Genomic DNA, 19,310 nt, shown 5'->3' with positions numbered 1-19,310 from the left:
GCCTCAGCTAGCACAGACCTTTACCAGAGTTCATTCTCTTAATGCCAAATCCCTGAAATGACATTTCTATGGTATAAGTGTTGTGTGTAACTAGTTTCCTATTAAATATTCGCTACTTTGACTACTTGGGACTAATATGGTCATTTTTTTTATCCTTTAATTTTTATTCTAGTAACTTGTATACAACCTAAAGCTTCCCCTTCTAACAACATTCACATATATAATCCAGTGTTGTTCAGTACACTCACAATGTTGAACTACCACCATCAGTATCGATTTCGAAAATGTTACAATCAACTCAAATAGAATTTCTCTACAATTTAAGCATTAACTCCCCATTCCTTACCCCCACCCAGCCCCGTAACCTGACTCTAGATTCTGACTCTTATGAGTTTGCTTATTCTAATTATTTCATATCAGTGAGATCATGCAAATATTTGCCTTTTCTGTCCGGCTTATTTCACTCAACATGATGTCTTCAAAGTTCATACATGCTGTCACATGAATCAGAACTTCATTCCTTTTTAATGTTGAATAATATTCCACTTTCAGTAATATTAATTTCATTCTGCTTCCATTCACTAACTAATTGACACTGGGATTGCTTCCATCTTTTGGCAACTATGAATAAAACTGTAATGAACAATGGCGTGAAAATTTCTGTTCCAGTCCCTGCTGCTAGGTGTATGTTTTGGGGTATATACCTAGTAGAAGGACTACTGGGTCATATGGTTATTCTATACTTCTGTCTTCCACAGTGGCTGCAATATCGTTTCTTCCCAAAAGCAATGAATGAGTGTTCCTGTTTCTCCAAATCCTCTCCAACACTTGCAATTTTCTGTTGTTGTTTTTTCCTTTTTTAATAGTAGCCATTCTTGTGGGTGAGAAATGGTACCGCATTGTTAGCCTTGTCATTTTTAAGAGTGACCAATATTACTTTCTTTTTCTTGACCAAGCTGCTGGCCTTGCTCCTCAATCACTGCTATATCCTACCTTCCCCTGCCCAAATCCTCATTCCCTAGAAACTAATCTTGCAGCTGTGGGACACAGGAAAAACCAACCTGGCCTGTAAGGAAAAAAATAATGAGGGGAGACAACTTCAGACACTAACTATTCCGGGTTATCCACTTTGCCCCAACCTGCCTGCCCCTCGTTGGCCAGAAAACCACCAGTACTTTTCCTCTGCCCTTGTCGTGAGGATGAAACTCTACTTGCTTCCTCAGCATTGAGTTCTGCTCTCTCTCTCCTACCATGTTAGCTGTGAATAATAGCATTCCTGTTTGGTGAATGCTGTCTGGTACAGTTTTCCTTTCAACCACAAAGTAGTGTTGCTTTGACTTTTCATGGAGAATAAGTCATTTAAGCTGGAATTCTCTAGCTCATCTCCTCAGGATAACTCTTGTAGAGGCTTGAATTATATAACCCAATTTAGAGTTGTTCTAACTTTTGATAGCATTCCTGTGAGTATGAACCCATTGTAAATTGGTTGTCTGGAAGATATTCTTTTAGTTAAGGTGTGGCCAGCCTAATGGGATCAAGCCTTCAACCAGATAACCGGGTTCCTTTATAAACAGAAGAAATTGAGACGTGGACATAACTCTAATCTCTGCTTTTTTTTTTTTTTTAACATGGGCAGGCACCGGGAATCGAACCCGGGTCCTCTGGCATGGCAGGCAAGCATTCTTGCCTGGTGAGCCACTGTGGCCTGCCCTCTAATCTCCACTTTTGTCATCACATTTCGTTCTTGGACACTGGTCCTCCTGCCTCCATTTTTAGGGACCCATATAATCCAGAGTAACTTCCCTATATCAATATCCCTACGCTAGTCACATATGCGATATCCTTTTTGCCATGTAAGTTGGTATTGTCACAGGTTCTGGGGATCTGGATGCAGACAGGAGGGTGGGGGCATTTTTCTGCCTACCATGCTGGGGATTATTAATTTTGTGGTATCTATTAGACATGTTGTGAGGCAGTTGTATATACAACTGGAGAGCAATGCTGAGATAGAGATGTGAGTCATAAATATGGAAAACATAAGCACATAAGTGATATATAAATCTTTAGGAATAGGATTTGGTTACAAGGGAGATGCAGCATAGTGGTTCAGTGCTTGTTTTTGAACCAAAAAGCCTGAGGTTCAAATCCTATCTCTGGCATTTATCACCTGTATAACTAGCCTGAGCTTCATCTCTAAGGGGAGTAATAATATCATCTTCCCCAGAGGGTTCCAGTTTTATTAAAACAATATAAAAGCACTAAATAAATGTTTCCCTTATAGGGAGACACATCACTAAGAGGATTAAGATCTAGACACTCTAGAATTTAGTCATAAGAGGAATATAAAATGTAAAATCCATTAAAAAGTAAAATAAGAGCAAAACTAGAATATACTCGTCTCCTGGAAGACTGGGGAGGAAAATGTTTCAAGATTGCAGGAAAGAATGGTTATGCAAATGTTGTTATATGAGTTCATCTTACTTTGCTACATGGAAATCTTTGGGGTCCTTTAAAGGAAATGTTTCAGTAGAAAGTTGGGGTCAAAAATTGAAATAGGTTCAAGATAGAATAGGAGTGGAGGAAATGGATACGGAATATAGAACACTCTAACAAGGAGTTTAGATTTAAGTTGAGAAACAAAATAAATATTTAGCTTGAAAAGATAAAGATGAGTTATTATTTTTTTAAGATGGGATGTGTTAGAGAATGCCCTTATGGTGCATGGAATACTCTAGTAAAGAGAGTACAAATTGATGATACATGGAAGGGAAGCAGATAATTTGAAGGGCAGCCCATGAGGAGGCAAGTTGATCAGGTGTTTAAGTGCAGGCACTGGTTGTAGGAGAACTGACAGGTTTCCCATTGTAACTGGAGGGAAGACGAAGAACGAGTGTACAAGTGGTTTGGTACATAAAGTAGTGGGAACATGTGAAAGTTCTTTTCTCTTTTAAATTTTCATAAACATGCAATTACCCTTCCCCTGTTCTCATCCTGTTAACCTCTATCTCTGCAAATTTGCTATTTCTAGTCATCTTTTATAAATGGTATCACATCATATTTGTTCTTACATGCCTTGCTAATTTTAATGAACATAATGTATTCAAGGTTCTTTCATGTTGCAGCATGTCTCATAATTCAATTCTTTCTTATGGCTCCATAATATTCCATGATTGTTTGTACCACGTATTTTTAATCTGCTAATTTGTTTATAGATACTTGGTTTGTTTCTACTTTTTGGTTCTTGTGAACAGTGCTGCTATAAATATTGGTGTTCAATTTATTCAAGGCCCTATTTTCACTTTCTTTTAGTATATACCTAGAAGTAGAACTGTCAGGTCTCATGGTAATTCTATATTTGACATTTTCAGGAACAGCTACATTGTTTTCCACAGTGGCTGTGCAACAACACACCAGAGTTCTAATTTCTCCACATCCTCTCCAATACATGGTATTTTCTATTTTGTTGTTGTTGTTGTTTAGTAACAGACATCATTGTGGGTGTGAAATGGTTTCATATTATGGTTTTAATTTTCATTTCCCTAATAGCTAATAATGTTGAGCATCTTTTCATGTGCTTATTGGCCAATTTGTGTAACTTCATTGGAGAAATGTCTATTCAGGTATTTTGCCTATTTTCAATCAGTTGCTCTTCCTTGTCGTTGCGTTATAAAAGCTCTTCGAATATTCTGGACATTAAATTTTTATCCAATATAGTTTCAACAATTTTCTACAATTTTGTAGGTTGTCTTTTCACCACATAGAAGTACTCATTTTACAGCTTTTGTTTCACCATAATACTGGAAGATATTCAAGTGCAAAAGTTGTAAGTGATGATACAGAAAAAAGCAAGGACAGTATGTAAAAGTAGATAATAGATGGAGAGTAAATCTATGGAAATATAATCCAACCATGGAGCATTTCTAAGAACTCAATTGAGGTTATAGTCATAAATTTAAAGTTAAGCTATTTACCAATATTGGCTGTTTTTACCCAGGCAAATTATTTCAAAGTTCAGGCTTAGAAAGGGCAGAATTATTTCTAGCATGGTTGGGATAGTTAAAAGAAATAAAAATGGAAAGAAAGTACAAATGGATTAAGGTTGTTGCAAAAAGGGCAAATATGATGTGTGCTAGGCTGTAAGATTAATACTGATGGAAGTGATGTGAAGGAATGATAGATAGTGAAAAAGTGAAAGGTTCTGGCGTTTTATTTCTGATTTATGTAGTAAAGTTATTGAATAAGCCATTCTATTCTTTGTTTCTTCCTTGCTTTCCAACTCCTTACCCCTTGTGTTAGGCTTCTCTAGAGAAACAGAACCAACAGGAAATATCTGTGAATATGAGATTTACAAGGTTGTCTCATGGAACCAAGGGAATAGAAGTGCCCAAAATCCATAGGTCAGGCTGTGAAGCTGGCAGCTCTAATGAAGGGTATGAATGAATTCCACAGGAGAGGATTTCTGGCTGAAGAAGCAGTGAAAGAGTCTTTCTTCTTTGTTAAAAGCCTTCACTGGTTGGACTATCTTGGTGGGAGACATGCTTTAGTTGATCAAACATGTAATATACCAGCCTTCCAGTTTATCAACAAGTCATGAAATATCCTCGCATTAACAGTCAGGCCAGCACTTGGCTTACCAAATAGCTGGGAATCATCACTTGGCCAAGTTGGCACCAGAACCTAATCATCATACCCATCAGTCTTTTTTTTTTTTTTTAACCAATCTACCTTTTTTTTTACTAAATTATTAGCCCCATTCTCTTAGAACAAGGTGACTTTCATTCTCTTGAAGGGTATCTAATTTTCTTTTTCTCCAAGAACTTCTTCCCTCAGTCATCTTATCTATTCTTTTACATGATCCTTTCTATGAACTTACACTTTTTTGAATACCATGCTCACATCTTTTTCATTCCTCTTCCTGTAGAAATTTACTTTTAAACTTTGTTTTAACCAACTTAGATTAGTTTTTATACTCTGATTTTACTCACGCTATATTTACTTTTTCACACATCAACTCAGTACATGGTGCCATCTATCTCTACCATGTCAGTATTATTACCTGGTCAATCCTTTGAGTTCCTTCTGATTGCAAAATAGAATGGGCAATTTTTAGTCCTTTATGTTGCTAGAATCATTTGATAACACAGATGACACTCTTTATGCCTTCTTTAAGCTATTTTTTTCCTAATTGTCTTTGATCCGCAAAATCATCTGGTTCTCCTTTTATGTCTCTAACTATTTTTATTTGCTTTTGTGGAAATCAAATTTACTTTTCTTTAGAGTTTTGTGGCCCTCTGTCATGGTCATCTTTGTGTGTCAACTTGGCCAAGTAAGTGGTGGTACCTGTTTGTCTGGTTGGGCAAGTGCTGGCCTGTCTGTTGCAATGAGGACATTTCAGAATTAGATCATGATCATGTCAGCTGCATCCACAGCTGATTCCATTTGTAATCAGCCAAGGGGAATGTCTTTTGCAATGAGTGATGCTCAGTCTAATCACTGGAAGCCTTTTAAGGAGGTTTCAGAAGAGACAGACTCTCTTACTGCTTCTGCCTGCGAGCCTCTCCTATGGAGTTCGTCCAGACCCTCCATTGGAATCGTCGGCTTCACAGCCTGCACTGAGGATTTTGGACTCTGCATTCCTGAGGTCACATGAGATGCTTTTATAATTTTGATATTTGTGAATGTTCCCCATTGATTCTGTTTCTCTAGAGAACCCTAACTAATACACCCTCCATGTTTGATTCTTGGCCTATTGCTTTTCTCTCTTTAGTCTTATTGACACTCCCTTTCATTGAACTTTTTTACCTCTTAAAGATTTTAGAATGCATCCTCACCCTGACCTCTTCCTTGCTTTTCAGACATGTATACACACAAAAGTCACCTGGGCATACCAATTTGAAGAACCATGACATTTTTAATTTGTAGTTATAACCTATTGCATATCTCTGTTAGTGATCTAATAGATCGTCAGACCAGAAATGTTAAGTTTACCCATGAGACCTTTTATCAGTTTTCCAACTATTCAATACCTATTATAGTCTAAGATAAATGTTTTCTAAATATTTATTTTACTATGTAAATGTCTTCTTTCACCTCCTCCTTCCACTGTCCTAATTCAGATTTTATCATATCTCTTCCAGAATATTTCAGTTTGCTATTTTACTATACTACATAAACTTCAACAAAGTTTCCACAAAGAAAATAAAGTCCAACTTTCTAAAAAAGAAGTATTTCTATAACCTGATCTATACACAGTCCCTACAATTTCTGATTCAATAACACTGAACTATATTTGGTTCTGATAAACAGCATACATTTTCTTTAATTGCACTTTTAATCATGTCTCCCTCTTACTAGAAGGATCTTCTGACTTCATTTACTCAGTCAATCAATATTCTTCATTGCTCACTTCAAATAACATCTCCTTCAGGAAACATTCCTTAAAAATCCAGTTCATGCGAAATACTCTAAAAATCTCACATAAAAATTTCTGTGAATGTATCTCCCACCTTCCTAGTACTGATTATATCTCTCTGGCAAAAATATGCCATTCCTGTTTACACTGTCAGTATTCAGCACAGTACCTGATTCATTGCATGAACTAAAAAGCATGCAAAATCAATTCAATCTAGCTACTCTTCTAGGACATCTCTGGCAACAGAACTGTCCCCTATCAGTAGTCAATTGTACTACTTCTGGCTATAGTAATAATTAATATTTACTGAACATCTATTTTGTGCCAAGAACTCTTCTAAGTCTTTCATTTGAATCATCCCTGAAAATTGTTCATTCTTATTATCCCTATTCTACAGCTGAAAGAATAAAGCACAGGGAGGTTGAGTTACATAAAACACGATAACAAAGATACTGAGTGGTGGAGATTAATTTCAAACACTAAGTGCCTTGCTTCAGTACAGTTGCTGTGTTCTGCTACCATGTTATTATATGGTAGATTTATCTTCAAATTTCTAGAAAGAGATTGATAGAACATATATTACTTGTATTATTTATGCTGAGGTCAAAATCAGGTCAGCGATTGTTCTAGTTTGCTAGCTGCTGGAATGCAATATACCAGAAACAGAATGGCTTTTAAAAAGGGGCATTTAGAAAATTGATAGTTTACAGTTCTAAGGCCAAGAAAATGTTCCAATTAAAGCAAGTCTATAGAAATGTCCAATCTAAGGCATCCAGGGAAGGATACCTTGGTTCAAGAAGGCCGATGAAGTTCACGGTTTTTCTCTCAAGTGGAAGGGCATATGGTGAGCACAGTCAGGGTTTCTCTCTTATCTGGAAAGGCACATGGTGAACATGTTCAGGGTTCTTCTCTCATCCAAGAAGCACACACGGCAAACATGGCATCATCTTCTAGCTTCTTCTCCTGGCTTCCTGTTTCATGAAGCTCCCCAGGAGGCATTTTCTTTCTTCATTTCCAAAGGTTGCTGGCTGGTGGACTCTGCTTCTCCTGACTATGTTGTCCTGCTCTGCTCTTTCTGAATCTCCTTCATTCTCCAAATGTTTCCTCTTTTATAGGACTCCAGAAACTTATCAAGACCCACCCAAATGGTGGAGACATGTCATCACCTAATCCAGCTTAACAACCACTCTTGATTAAATCACTTCTCCAGGGAGATGATCTGATTACAGTTTCAAACATACAGTATTGAATAGGGATTATTCTGCCTTTATGAAATGGGATTTAGATTAAAACATGGCTTTTCTGGGGGACATACATCCTTTCAAAACAGCACAGTGATAGATCTAGATTCAGTTATATTATACATATACACAAACACATGTATCCATATTGATATTGAAAAATAAAGTTATATCTCTATTTATAGATAGAGGAATAGTGATATTTTACCATTTGACTTTCAAATGAAAAATACAATGCGATGCATGTCCAAGCATAATACTAAGTCTTCAAATGGCTATTCAGAGGTGACATCCTAGCGGATGAGCAATTTAATTATTCTTGCATTTCATTGGTAAATGCAATGTGTTGTCAAGTATAAGCTTGAGAAGAAGCCAGAAAAAATTATTCAAGAATGGAGAGTTCAGTGACAAAAATAAATAAAATAAAATAATATAGAAGGGTGGTAAAATGGGTTCAGGGGAGTTTAAAAAGAGGACTAAAAAGGCTTAGCCATAGAAGGCTAGGCTTGTATAATACATCAGCCTATGTGGAAATGCTCAATGCACTACCTCAGGCCCAGTATAATCTTTCATTATGAGTGCTATTACAGTTTTAAATCAATTTTACATGGATATTCCTTTTGAGCTTCTAAGAAATTTGGGTCCTCCAGACTCACATATTTCCTGTAGGGAAAACAAATGCATTTTCTCCACTTTAAGCAGACATCTTCAGCAATATGATACATATATATAATACTCCCAAAAGACCAGATATAAAAGTCAAAGAATTCACATTCAGTCTAGTGCTTAGCAAAAAATGGTCAGATTCTAAGATGTGTTGTGTATACCTTATATTCATGCAAAGAGTTTTTTTTTTATTGCAACCACAAAGTTGAATGCAGTCTCTGAATTCTCTTCTGTAAGCAGAACCCTGAAAAATTATCTGCTGATAGAGACAGAGAGAACTCTAGAAAGAGGCGACTGAGCAAGCTTTGGAGGGATTTGAAAGCACATTGTCACCTCATGTGTCAGTCTCTGAGTTAAAGATCCCGATTGGAGTAGACCTGCAGAAGTGATATTTGCATGGCCATGTCAAAGTGCCACAGCCCGTTCCATCCAGCTTCTGTGGCTGTTTGCCCATTTCCACTACAGAGTATAAGTTAAAAGAAAAGAATAAGAGAAGCCATTGTCCAAAAATTTTGGGACTTGGTGTTTAACAGAAGTCAAGCTTACTCTGTGAAATGTGAAGACTGTCCGTGTCTCCTCGCTCAACGTCGGGCCCCCGGCCGGCGGAGGGTACGACAAGAAAAGGGGGAGAGAGAAAGAGACGCAGACAAACCGGTCCTGGCGGTAGAAAACGAGTCCAGAATACGCAGCAGTTGTAAGCACAAATTTTTATTGGGTCTAAGCTTGCATTATCTATAACTTTCCCCGGCCGGGTGAATACATCCCGCGGGGGAGCGACCTCTGTGCGGCCGTCAGGCACGGCTCCTTGTGGGTCGTTCCCTCCGCCTCGTCCGGGCAATACCTTATATACATAATTCAAGCCCAATAGGTTGTTGCCGCGTCTAAGAGGGTGATTGGTATATCGGGTTGGTGGGCGTGTGTGTCATACGCGGAAGCAGGATGTGGGCGCCATCTTGGCTCACTCGATGGGCGGGGGGAGCTTTAGAGCAGGCTGCAGCGCGTCCACTAGGCCTGACCCGGGTGGCGGCTCTCCACAGAAGACCATAAGTCTGAATACTCATTTTCTTCATTTAAAAAAATGTAGGGAAAAATATGTAGAGGTCTCTAAACTGTTCCCCAACTCCACGTTTACATTATTGAAAACATTGGATGGAGTAAGACAAATATTTTATATATGTTTCTCAAGACTATAATCTATGACCTTCTTCAGCCATATTCACATCCATTATTGTGCTGGTTTGAAAATATTAAGTACACCAGAAAAGCCATGTTTTAGTCCTGATCCAATCTTGTGGGGGCAGACCTACTGTTTAGGGTGGGAAGCCTTGATTCGATTGTCTCTATGGGGATGTGGCTCTGACCAGTTAGACTAGTCCATGGAGATGTGTCACAATCAAATATGGGTGTGGCCTTTTGCTTAGTTGGAGATGTGACCCCACACATTCAAAATGGGTCTTGATTAGTTTACTTGAGTCCTTTAAGGAGGAACCATTTTGGAGAAGAGGTAGAACCTACAGAGACAACACAAGACCATGCACGTTTAGAAATGCAGTGCCCAGCAGATGTCGCCATGTAAGTTACCATAAAATGCTAAGCAAGCCAGAACCTGGAGAGGACCAAGGGAAGCCAAGAGCTGAAAGCCAGCCATGGAGAAGCAAAGTGGGGAGCCCCTAGAGCAACGGAGCCCAGGATCAAGGGAGCAGCAGATGCCAGTCACGTGACATCCCAGCTGACAGGAATTAGCCTTTCTTGAATGAAGGTAACTTCTTGTTGGTACCTTAATTTGGACATTTTCATGGTTTTAGAAATGCAAACTTGCAACTTAATAAATTCCCTTTTTAAAAGTCACCCCATTTCTGGTATACTGTAGTCCAGCAGCTTTAGCAAACCAAAATAATCATCTATCAGTCCTCTATAGCATGGGATTATACAGAAAATGACTACAAATGTCTACCTAATATTCTAGCTAGATTGTTTGAGAAATCATCCTGTGCATATTTTCAAAATACTGCATATCATAAGATAGTTATGTTTTAATATTTATTAAAACTTTCTCCAAGTAATCTATTCTATATGTTATTGTATTTACTCACTCATCCAATGCTTATTGAATATCTGTTGCATGTCCCTGTAATACATGAAGAATTTATGATGAGGCCAGTTCCTGTTCAGCCAAATGTAGTTGCTCCCAATAGGCTTTTGCATGAAATAGTAACACTGGTAATGTTAATAATGGTGACCAGCACAAAGATGCACTGAATGGCACAGGTGTTTAGACATGTGTTTTACATCAGTATGAATGGCTATGCTATAAAGGTACTGTTCTAGTTTGCTAGCTGCCAGAATGCAACACACCAGAGATGGATTGGCTTTTAATAAAAGGGGATTTATTTAGTTAAAAGTGTATAGTTCTTCAGAGGAAAGGCAACTAACTTTCAACTGAGGTTCTTTTCTTATGTGGGAAGGCACAGGGTGATCTCTGTTGGCCTTCTCTCCAGGCCTCTGGGTTCCAACAACTCTCCCTGAGGTGATTCCTTTCAGCATCTCCAAAGGCCTGGGCTGAGCTGCGAGTGCTGAGATGAGGTATGCCGAGCTGCTTAGGCTGTGCTACATTGAGCTTTCTCATTTAAGCACCAGCCAATTAAATCAAACATCATTCATTGCAGCAGGCACGCCTCCTAGCTGACTACAGATGTAATCATCAACAGATGAGGTTCCTATGCCATTGGCTCATGTCCACAGCAATAGAACTAGGCACCTTCACCTGGCCAAGTTGACACCTGAACCTAACTACAACAGTTACTAATATGAGAAAACTGAGCTTAACAGGAGTTATGCAATCTTGCTCAAGTCACAAAGAGAGTAAGTTGCCAAATCAGAATCAAACTTGAAGTTCTTTCATTCTAAACCTAAACCTATAACTACTTTAAAACTGCCTCTAAAAATGCATATTTTGGTAGTACACTATCTAATCTAGCTTGTATGATTAGCTTATTTAAACATGATAATTACATGGAACTTTGAATAGGGAGTGAGAACTTATTGTTGTTGTATAGGTTAGTGATATACCCAAATATATTCCAGAGTAATCTGGGCAGAAGATTAAAAAGTATTTGCAAAGTTCTCTTGAGGGGCTATGGAAAAAGGTGGAACTGTTAAACTTTCCCACCTAGGGAAGACTTGATATTCTTGGAAGCATTGGGGACTGGGGACTGTCAATTTCATGGGTGAGGCCCTCGACCTTGAGGCTTGCCCTTTGGAGACTTATCCTTGCAAAGGGAAAAGGTAAGCCTACCTGTGATTATGTCTACAGGACACCCCGAAAGAATGTTTTCTGTTGCTCAGACATGGCCCCTCTTGAAAAGCCAGCTCCACGGGTAAACTCACTGTTCTCCCCTCTATATTGACTCCCAGGGGTAAAATATCCCTGGTAACATGGGACCTGACTCCCATGGATGAGCCTGGTCCTGACATCATAGGAGTGAGAAAGTCTTCCTGAACAAAGGGGGGGGGGGGGAAGAAATTAAATAAAATAAAGTTTCAGTGGCTGAGAGATTTCAAATAGAGTTGAGAGGTCATTCTGGAGGTTACTCTTATGCCATATATAGATTTTCCTTTCTGTTTTTTGGTGTATTGGAGTAGCTAGAGGGAACAACTGAAACTACTGAACTCTAATCCAATAACCTTAATTCTTAAAGATGATTTAGTAACTATATAGTTTTTAGCATGTGTGATCATGTGATTTTGAAAACCTTGTGACTGACATTCCCTTTATCCAGTATATGGACAGATGAGTTTGCAAAAAAAGACAAAAATAAATAAATAAATAATACAGGGAAATGGGGGTATGGACTGTTTGGGGTGTTTTTTTAATTTTTGTTTTACTTTTTTTTATTTTGGAGTAATGAAAATGTTCAAAAATCAATTGTGATGATGAACACACAGCTATATGATGATACTGTGAACCACTCATTGGTTCACAGGATGGTAGATATAATGTGGGTACCGTAGCAGTTAAAAGAACAGACTGGAATGATACAACATGGATAGAATCCAGCTTCTAGTTAATGGTAACTGAGTGAATTTGGAGAAGTAACTTAAAACTTTTCTCTTTAGATATTTCATCTCTAAGTATGGAGATAATAGCACCTACTTTATATAGTTGCTTTGAGGAATGTTTGAATTAATAAATATAAAGTTCTTAGAAAAGTCTCTTGTTCTATATGAGAGTATTTCTAGGTGTGTGTGTTTGCATGTTTATGTGTTTGTGGGTGATTATCACTGAAGAACCGTAACAGGAAGGGTGATGTGATGAGATTTCTGTTTTAAAGAGAAAACGTTGACTACTGAGTGGAGAATAGACAGGGAAAATGGAAAGTTGAAATAGATAATCTAAGTAAGAATGTCTGGAGGAAAGAGGAGGTGTTAAGAAAGTGCTTTGACATAAAATATTCAATAATTCTTAAATAAAATGCATTGGTCCTATTTGTATTCCCCTTTTTCCTTTATTCTTTTTTCTTTGAATTCCTTTTACCTCCTTGGCTATTTAGTGTGAAGTCCATACATTAGAAATAATACAGTAGAAAAATATCTTAAATCACTATGTCATCTCTAGAAGTATAATTGCAAAGCATATTCTTATTTTACCGAGATGAAAATATTAGGAATATGATTGTTCTTGGTTCATTCATTTAATCAATAGATATTTATTGAATACCAATTATGTGCAAGATATTCTTCTAAGTGTTTGGAATACATAGTAAAATAATCAGAAACCTGCCTTATGAAATCAACATTGTATTTGGTAAGGCAAAGTACTGATATGGCATAGTTAAAATTCTATACCTGAGAGATGATTGCCCAAAAGAATAAATTGAATATTACTTCTATGACAGTATTATCAAATATTCTGGCTATATGTGTATGTAATGTTATAGCACAATTTGCAGATAAATGGGAGAATGAGACTTTGTTGAGAATTCAATACAAATGCCTAAAGAAGGGAAAGAGTGTGTATGTGTGCAAAACCTACTTTAATATACAATAACAATAGGAGTAATAATTATTATCATTCAAATAATATCTGAGTAGTCTGCAATGAAGAAAAAGTAAAAGTTCAGGAGCCTTTATCATCTAAAATAAGATGCACATTTTTCTAAAAAATCATTAAAAATGAAGTTTAATAATATCTGACAAGAATGAAATACACAAAGAAACTGATACAAAAAAAGAAGAATCAACAATATATTTGTCTACACAGTTTATGAAGAAATATTCAAGGATTATGTCTCTAGTTGTGAAGGTATACCAAAGTCTATTGGAATCGTGCAGTATAAATTGTACCAGACTGGGAATAAAGTATCTGTAAGTAATGAGAGTAATTTAAATCAATTGTCCAACAACGAGCCAATGGGGAAATTTAATTGTACAATTCTTGCTTATTATCTTAACATGAATTCTATCAACTAGTTTAAGCCAAATTACCATATATATTAAACTTTATTCACATGGTAGAGAAAAAGTACATTAATTTGTGCTTTGGGAGAGAATTTCAAGGTCTAACTTTTGAAAGCTCAATACAGAAAGACATGCACATCTGTATTTTATAGTCTGAGTGATGTTGGGTAAGTAAATTTCAGTGACTTACAAAAAGAACACAACTCCTAGAATAGGCATATCATCTTGTATACCAGGCATTTGTGATTAAGTTGTTATTAGCTAAAGAAATAGGAATACACAAAAAGAGTGAGGAGCCAAGACTTCTTTTTGAGTTAGGTGAGGTAACTTGGCAATTAACATCAGTGACTTAAAATCTAACAGACATTTTAGTAATCCAGTGGTTTATCCATATAACACTAACGAGTAGAAAACTGAATATGTATACCATCTGCATGGCAGTGATAACACAGGAGTCAATTTCTGTGCCTTTGGCAAGAGCAAGAAAAATACTCATTAAAGCTGAAATCAGTCATTTGTTTAGCTAATGTACCTGAAAAAAATGTTGTGTTCATTTAAATCATTCGTTCTTTGTTCTGAAATCTTGTTTGAATTAAGTTGTAATGGAAAAATTGTATTCAAATATTTCTAGCTTAAATATTTTGTGTTCTGATATGTAAATAGTATTTAGAAGTACCTCGAAAGCAAAATTGAATAAGTATATAAGAGAAGAAAGTATACATAATATCATAATGAAATTATCAGAGCAGATTAAAAATCTCAACAGACCTTATTCGAGAAAGTGAAACTAAATATAAAAATCTGTACAGATAAGAAAGTTAGGATGAGAACTTAATGCGCTTCTGTTCCACCCATTAAATTTTACAGGGTTGGAGTTTTACCAGATTTTGACAAATTTGTTCTATGTTTAGTTTAAGTGTATGTAAGGCTGCTATGACAAATACCACACTATGGTTTTGTTTAAACAATGAGTTTTTTTTTTTTTTTAAACAATGGGAATTTTTTGATTCACGGTTTTGAGTCTAAGTCCAAAAGTGTGGACTCGACAAAGTGCTTCTTTCTCCCAAAAGTCTGTAACATTCTGGTACTACCTGCTAAGGATGCTTGAAGTTTCTTGTCTTTGTCTCTGCCCCACTGACTGAAGCTTCTGGCTACTCCGTGTAGCTTTCTTTCACTCTGGCTTCTGGATTCTTTCTCTTTACAGTCCCCAGTAATTTGGATTAAAACACAGATCTTTCAGTTAGGCCACAGCTTTACCTAAAATAACATCTTCATAAAGAGATCCTATTTAACAATAGGTTCATACCCACAGGAATGTGCATTAAAATAAAAAACAGGTCTAAATTGGGGCACACAATTCAATCTACCATAATCCCCTTATATATTTTCTTCAGTAATTTTTAAAACTTTCTAAATGTCCCCTAAAAATATTAGGCTACAACTTCACAGTTGGCTCTGACTTGCATTATTATTTTTTTTAACGTTTCCTAAATTTATTTAGTTGCACACAAGCTAGACACTGAGATTCTAAGGTCTATCATGATAGTTTCAATGGAGAAGAGAAAAGGACACATTCAGAATTTGAGCAATTGAAGAATTGCTTTGGATGTATGTGCTTCAGAAGGAGAATGGAGAAGTAGGATTGACATAAAGGCAGGCGACCTAAGGAAAGCAAGGGAGCAATGGTTTGGGATGATTGACGGGAATCACAACGATAGATAAGGAATTGCCTCACAGATAATCTTGACTGACTTAAGAAGCCTAATTGTTTTCCATAGAATTTTTGAAGATTGTTGTCTAGTTAAGTCTTTTTTAACTTTTTTGGGTTTGTTTATATATTGTTCTTTGGAGAGAATCTGTCATTTATGAAATGGATTAATAACTACCGTCTGTGCAATTTATGCCTTCATAAGACAATGGTAAAATATAAATTCCACAACATTCATACAAGGGATAGAAGCTGTCTATATTTTGGGTAGGAAGAAGTATGACGAGTAGAAAATCATTCTTCTCCGGAGCTTGTGAATATTACGATTGATATTTGCATGACTGGGAAATCCCAAATGGATGCATTCTGGCTAGAATCCAAATAGGCCTAAAATGAAATTTTATAACAGTTCTCATTTAAAATGCATAAGCTGTTCTAATGAAAGGAGACAGTTAAGACTAATATCTTTCTACCTTTAAGAAATAAAAGCTAAAGAATGAACACTTTATTACTGGTGATTGGTGTCAATATCAAGATGCCCAGATTTTCTTTGTCTTTCTTGTTTTTTGTTTTTTTTTTGCATGGACAGGCACTGGGAATCAGGCAGGAGAGAATTCTGCCTGCTGAGCCACTGTGGCCTGCCCAATGCCTATAGTTTAATATTTAAAATTGTTCAACTATTTTTAAAACAGTAAGGAGTAATTTTCTATTATAGAAGTTACAGTGTTCACTTTACCCTTAATTTGACCACTATTTTGTAGAAATATGCTTTGGCTAATATTTGAACCAAAGCATGTAATTTATTTTGTACATGTAATTTTAGTTTACATAGAGAGAATAACATTCATAAGGTATTAACTTTAATCATCTGAACAAAGCTGATTTTATCAACTTCACTTTCTCTTATTCTCCATTACTGGAATGAGAAAGCATCATCTCCTTAGTCAAGCAAATCTTGGAAATTTCAATAATCTGGACTAGTTTAAATCAAATGCTTACCAGCATTTCTTCAAATGCCAAGTCTTCAAAAATATTCCTAGAAAAGCTGTTTAACTCATAGTACACTTCATAAGGCCCATGAAGATTTATTCATATAAATATATGAGACTATGTTATTTAAGACAGAATACTCACTGCTATCATCTGGGACAGTCACATAACTAGGCTGTGGATTTGTTTTTTAATTTAATAAGGAAAGGAAAGTTTGGCAGTGGAAATAGAAATTACTAAGGGGATTAAATTAGTTGAAATTAAATAAACAAAATAAAGTAATTATTACTTTTAGTAATAAAATAAAAATTTAGAATCTTTGGGCAACTGGAAAAATGTGGTGAAAGAAGAAACCAGGAGGTATGAAAACTTGTATTGTTTGGGTACTGCAGTAGATAAGAAATGTTCCATGATGAAAAATGGTTAGTTCAATAAAACATGGTTTAGAGATGGCTAATATTCTGCTTTTAGTTGCTGCTCATACAATGAAATGCTATTCATTTCCATCATTTTCCTAAAACTTTCAGTAAAATATTGATTTACACTCTTGTTTTAATAGTATTTTGAAAAATTGGAGTATGGGTAACATCCACTGTTGATCACTTTGGTCTGGAAGCATAACACCAAAAGAAATCAAGAGAAGAATTTAGTATAAGTAGAAAACTGAAGCTGGGGATAACAAAGAAAATTCAGAAAGTAAGCATGCCGCGTCCTCTTTTTCCTCCCCGGTTTGACACGGTTCCCTGGAAGGAAGGGCGGTGGCAAGGCCTTCAACGCCCCAAAAGAGGACGAGGCATAAAATGGTGTAATAGAAAAATACCGGGATTAACGACACTAATTGTGTGTTTCTTGTTGCTGGTTGTGCTCCAAGCATTATATCAAAACGAATCAGAAAGCAAAAGAATTGGAAAAAATGATACAAATTGTACAAATTGCAAAACCTTGTTAATGACTGTTTGGAAAAAAATAGGTTGGGACACCCCCATTAAGCAAGTCATACTGCAGATACAGCAGGCAGAAGTGCTTTTAGAACAAGTCACAGAAAAGTACCCCATAGAAAGTAAACACTTACAATTAAAAAACCCTGCATTGAGCCATCCTGGAAATTTACTCCCCCACCCCGGCACCGGTCCATTGCTATAAAACAATAAAAAATCTAAGTAAACAATGTAACCTTTTAATCAAAACAAGCTAACCTTTAACCAGATTAAAATAAGTCTTGACATATTGCCTCACCTGTAGAATAATAGGAAAAGAAAGTCTAAACTCAGAAAACTGCAAACACAATGTCTGTGGTTTAAGCCAATATCTTGCTGCTATTAAAATCTTGTGTAAGTGTTCCTAAGAAAATCAAAACGTGTACTTTCGCTTTGCTTCCCTGAACCTGTAACTTTACCTAAAACGTAAGCCATGACACAACCATGATTCTGTGATACCTGTTTCCTTGCCAAGAATAAGGGTATAAAATCAGTTAAGCAAAAATAAATCTAAGCAACTCTTCTCAGAGGAAAATTCTCTAAGCTGTCTCTTGGTGTTCTTCTCGCGCCGACGACCCTCCACACCTTCAAGCCCGTTCCCTCTGCTGCGGCTGGACCGCGGCAAGTGGCACCCGAACAGGGACTTGAAGGTAAGCTTTCTCTTTTACGGGAGGGTATAAGGCTCTCGCTATAAGGCACTGCAGGCCTCTGGCTACGGTCAGGTACTTGGGAAGTACGGATAGAGCGAGTAATCATGGGACATACGGAGTCTAAGGAATGCTCCTTGTTTGTAGATATAACAAAGCATATGTTGAAAAAAAGAGGTATAAATGTTACCGGCAGACAGCTTAGAGAATTTTTTTCTTTTGTGCAAAATGTTTCTCCCTGGTTCCCAGAAGAAGGGACTGTTAACTTAGATACTTGGCAAAAAGTAGGAAAACAGATGAAAGAATATTATACTAGAAATGGGCCGGATGGAGTCCCTATTGATGCTTTTGCCCTATGGAATGTCCTTAAAGATAGTTTTGACCCCACACATGAGGCTATTTGCATGGCCAAAGAAGTGGCAACTGAAGAAAAGCAACCATTAGTTATAGCTATGGCTAAAACAGGCAGTTATACCAGTATAGAGAGGCCTCCTGCTTATAATATACAGAAAGACCATTCTAGCTCCTCAGAAAGTGAAAGTGAAGCAGAGTCAGAAAGAGAGGATAAACTTAATCCTTTTGAAGTAAATAAATTGGAAAGAATAGCGGCTCAATATGAACATAACAATGTCAGTTCCTTCTTCAGTGCTTCGGCACCTAAAATAAAAAAGAAAAAGAAACCTAGGCCACGTTTAAAGCCGCAAGCTTGTGGATGATAAATTTAACTGCATTTACAGGGGAAATTAAACATCATTTTCCCTCGGATCCTATACTGCAATTTATACAAAAACACCCCATTATATTTCCACAAAAGTGTTGTGTTCAACCCCTATCCCCCCCAGCAGAATTAATTTTCACTGACGGGTCTGCTAAAGGGACGGCTGCTATATATTCCAAAAAACTTCAAAAACAAATACAGACAAAAGAAAAATCAGCCCAAAAAGTTGAATTATTGGCAGTGATAGAAGTCTTTAATTTGTTCCCTCAGGCCTTTAATTTATACACAGACTCTCTTTATGTGGCAAATTTATTTCCTGTTATTGAAACAGCTTATATTTCTGAAAATTCTACTGTTAGTCACTATCTTTTAACATTACAGCAACTCATCCACCAGAGACAGTTTCCCTTTTTTGTAACACATATCAGAAGTCATAGTAATTTGCCAGGACCATTAGCAGAAGATAATGCTAAAGCTGACCAACTTACTAACTA

At 36.7% G+C, this 19,310-nt stretch overlaps 1 pseudogene across 1 annotated transcript in view; it reads left to right on the top strand.

Moving 5' to 3' along the window:
• Positions 1-9,753: 9,753 nt before the first annotated feature.
• Positions 9,754-19,310, top strand: part of LOC143684824 (multiple coagulation factor deficiency protein 2 homolog pseudogene) — a 48,453-nt pseudogene continuing 38,896 nt past the window's right edge. The window contains exon 1 of the transcript XR_013176186.1: positions 9,754-10,078. The product of XR_013176186.1 is annotated as a multiple coagulation factor deficiency protein 2 homolog pseudogene, transcript variant X2 (transcript). The remainder of the gene's footprint in view (positions 10,079-19,310) is intronic.

This window comes from Tamandua tetradactyla, chromosome 5, assembly GCF_023851605.1.
Source record: "Tamandua tetradactyla isolate mTamTet1 chromosome 5, mTamTet1.pri, whole genome shotgun sequence".
Classification (NCBI taxonomy): domain Eukaryota; kingdom Metazoa; phylum Chordata; class Mammalia; order Pilosa; family Myrmecophagidae; genus Tamandua; species Tamandua tetradactyla.
Note: the sequence above shows the minus strand (reverse complement) of the source record. Positions and strands in the feature narration are given on the sequence as shown.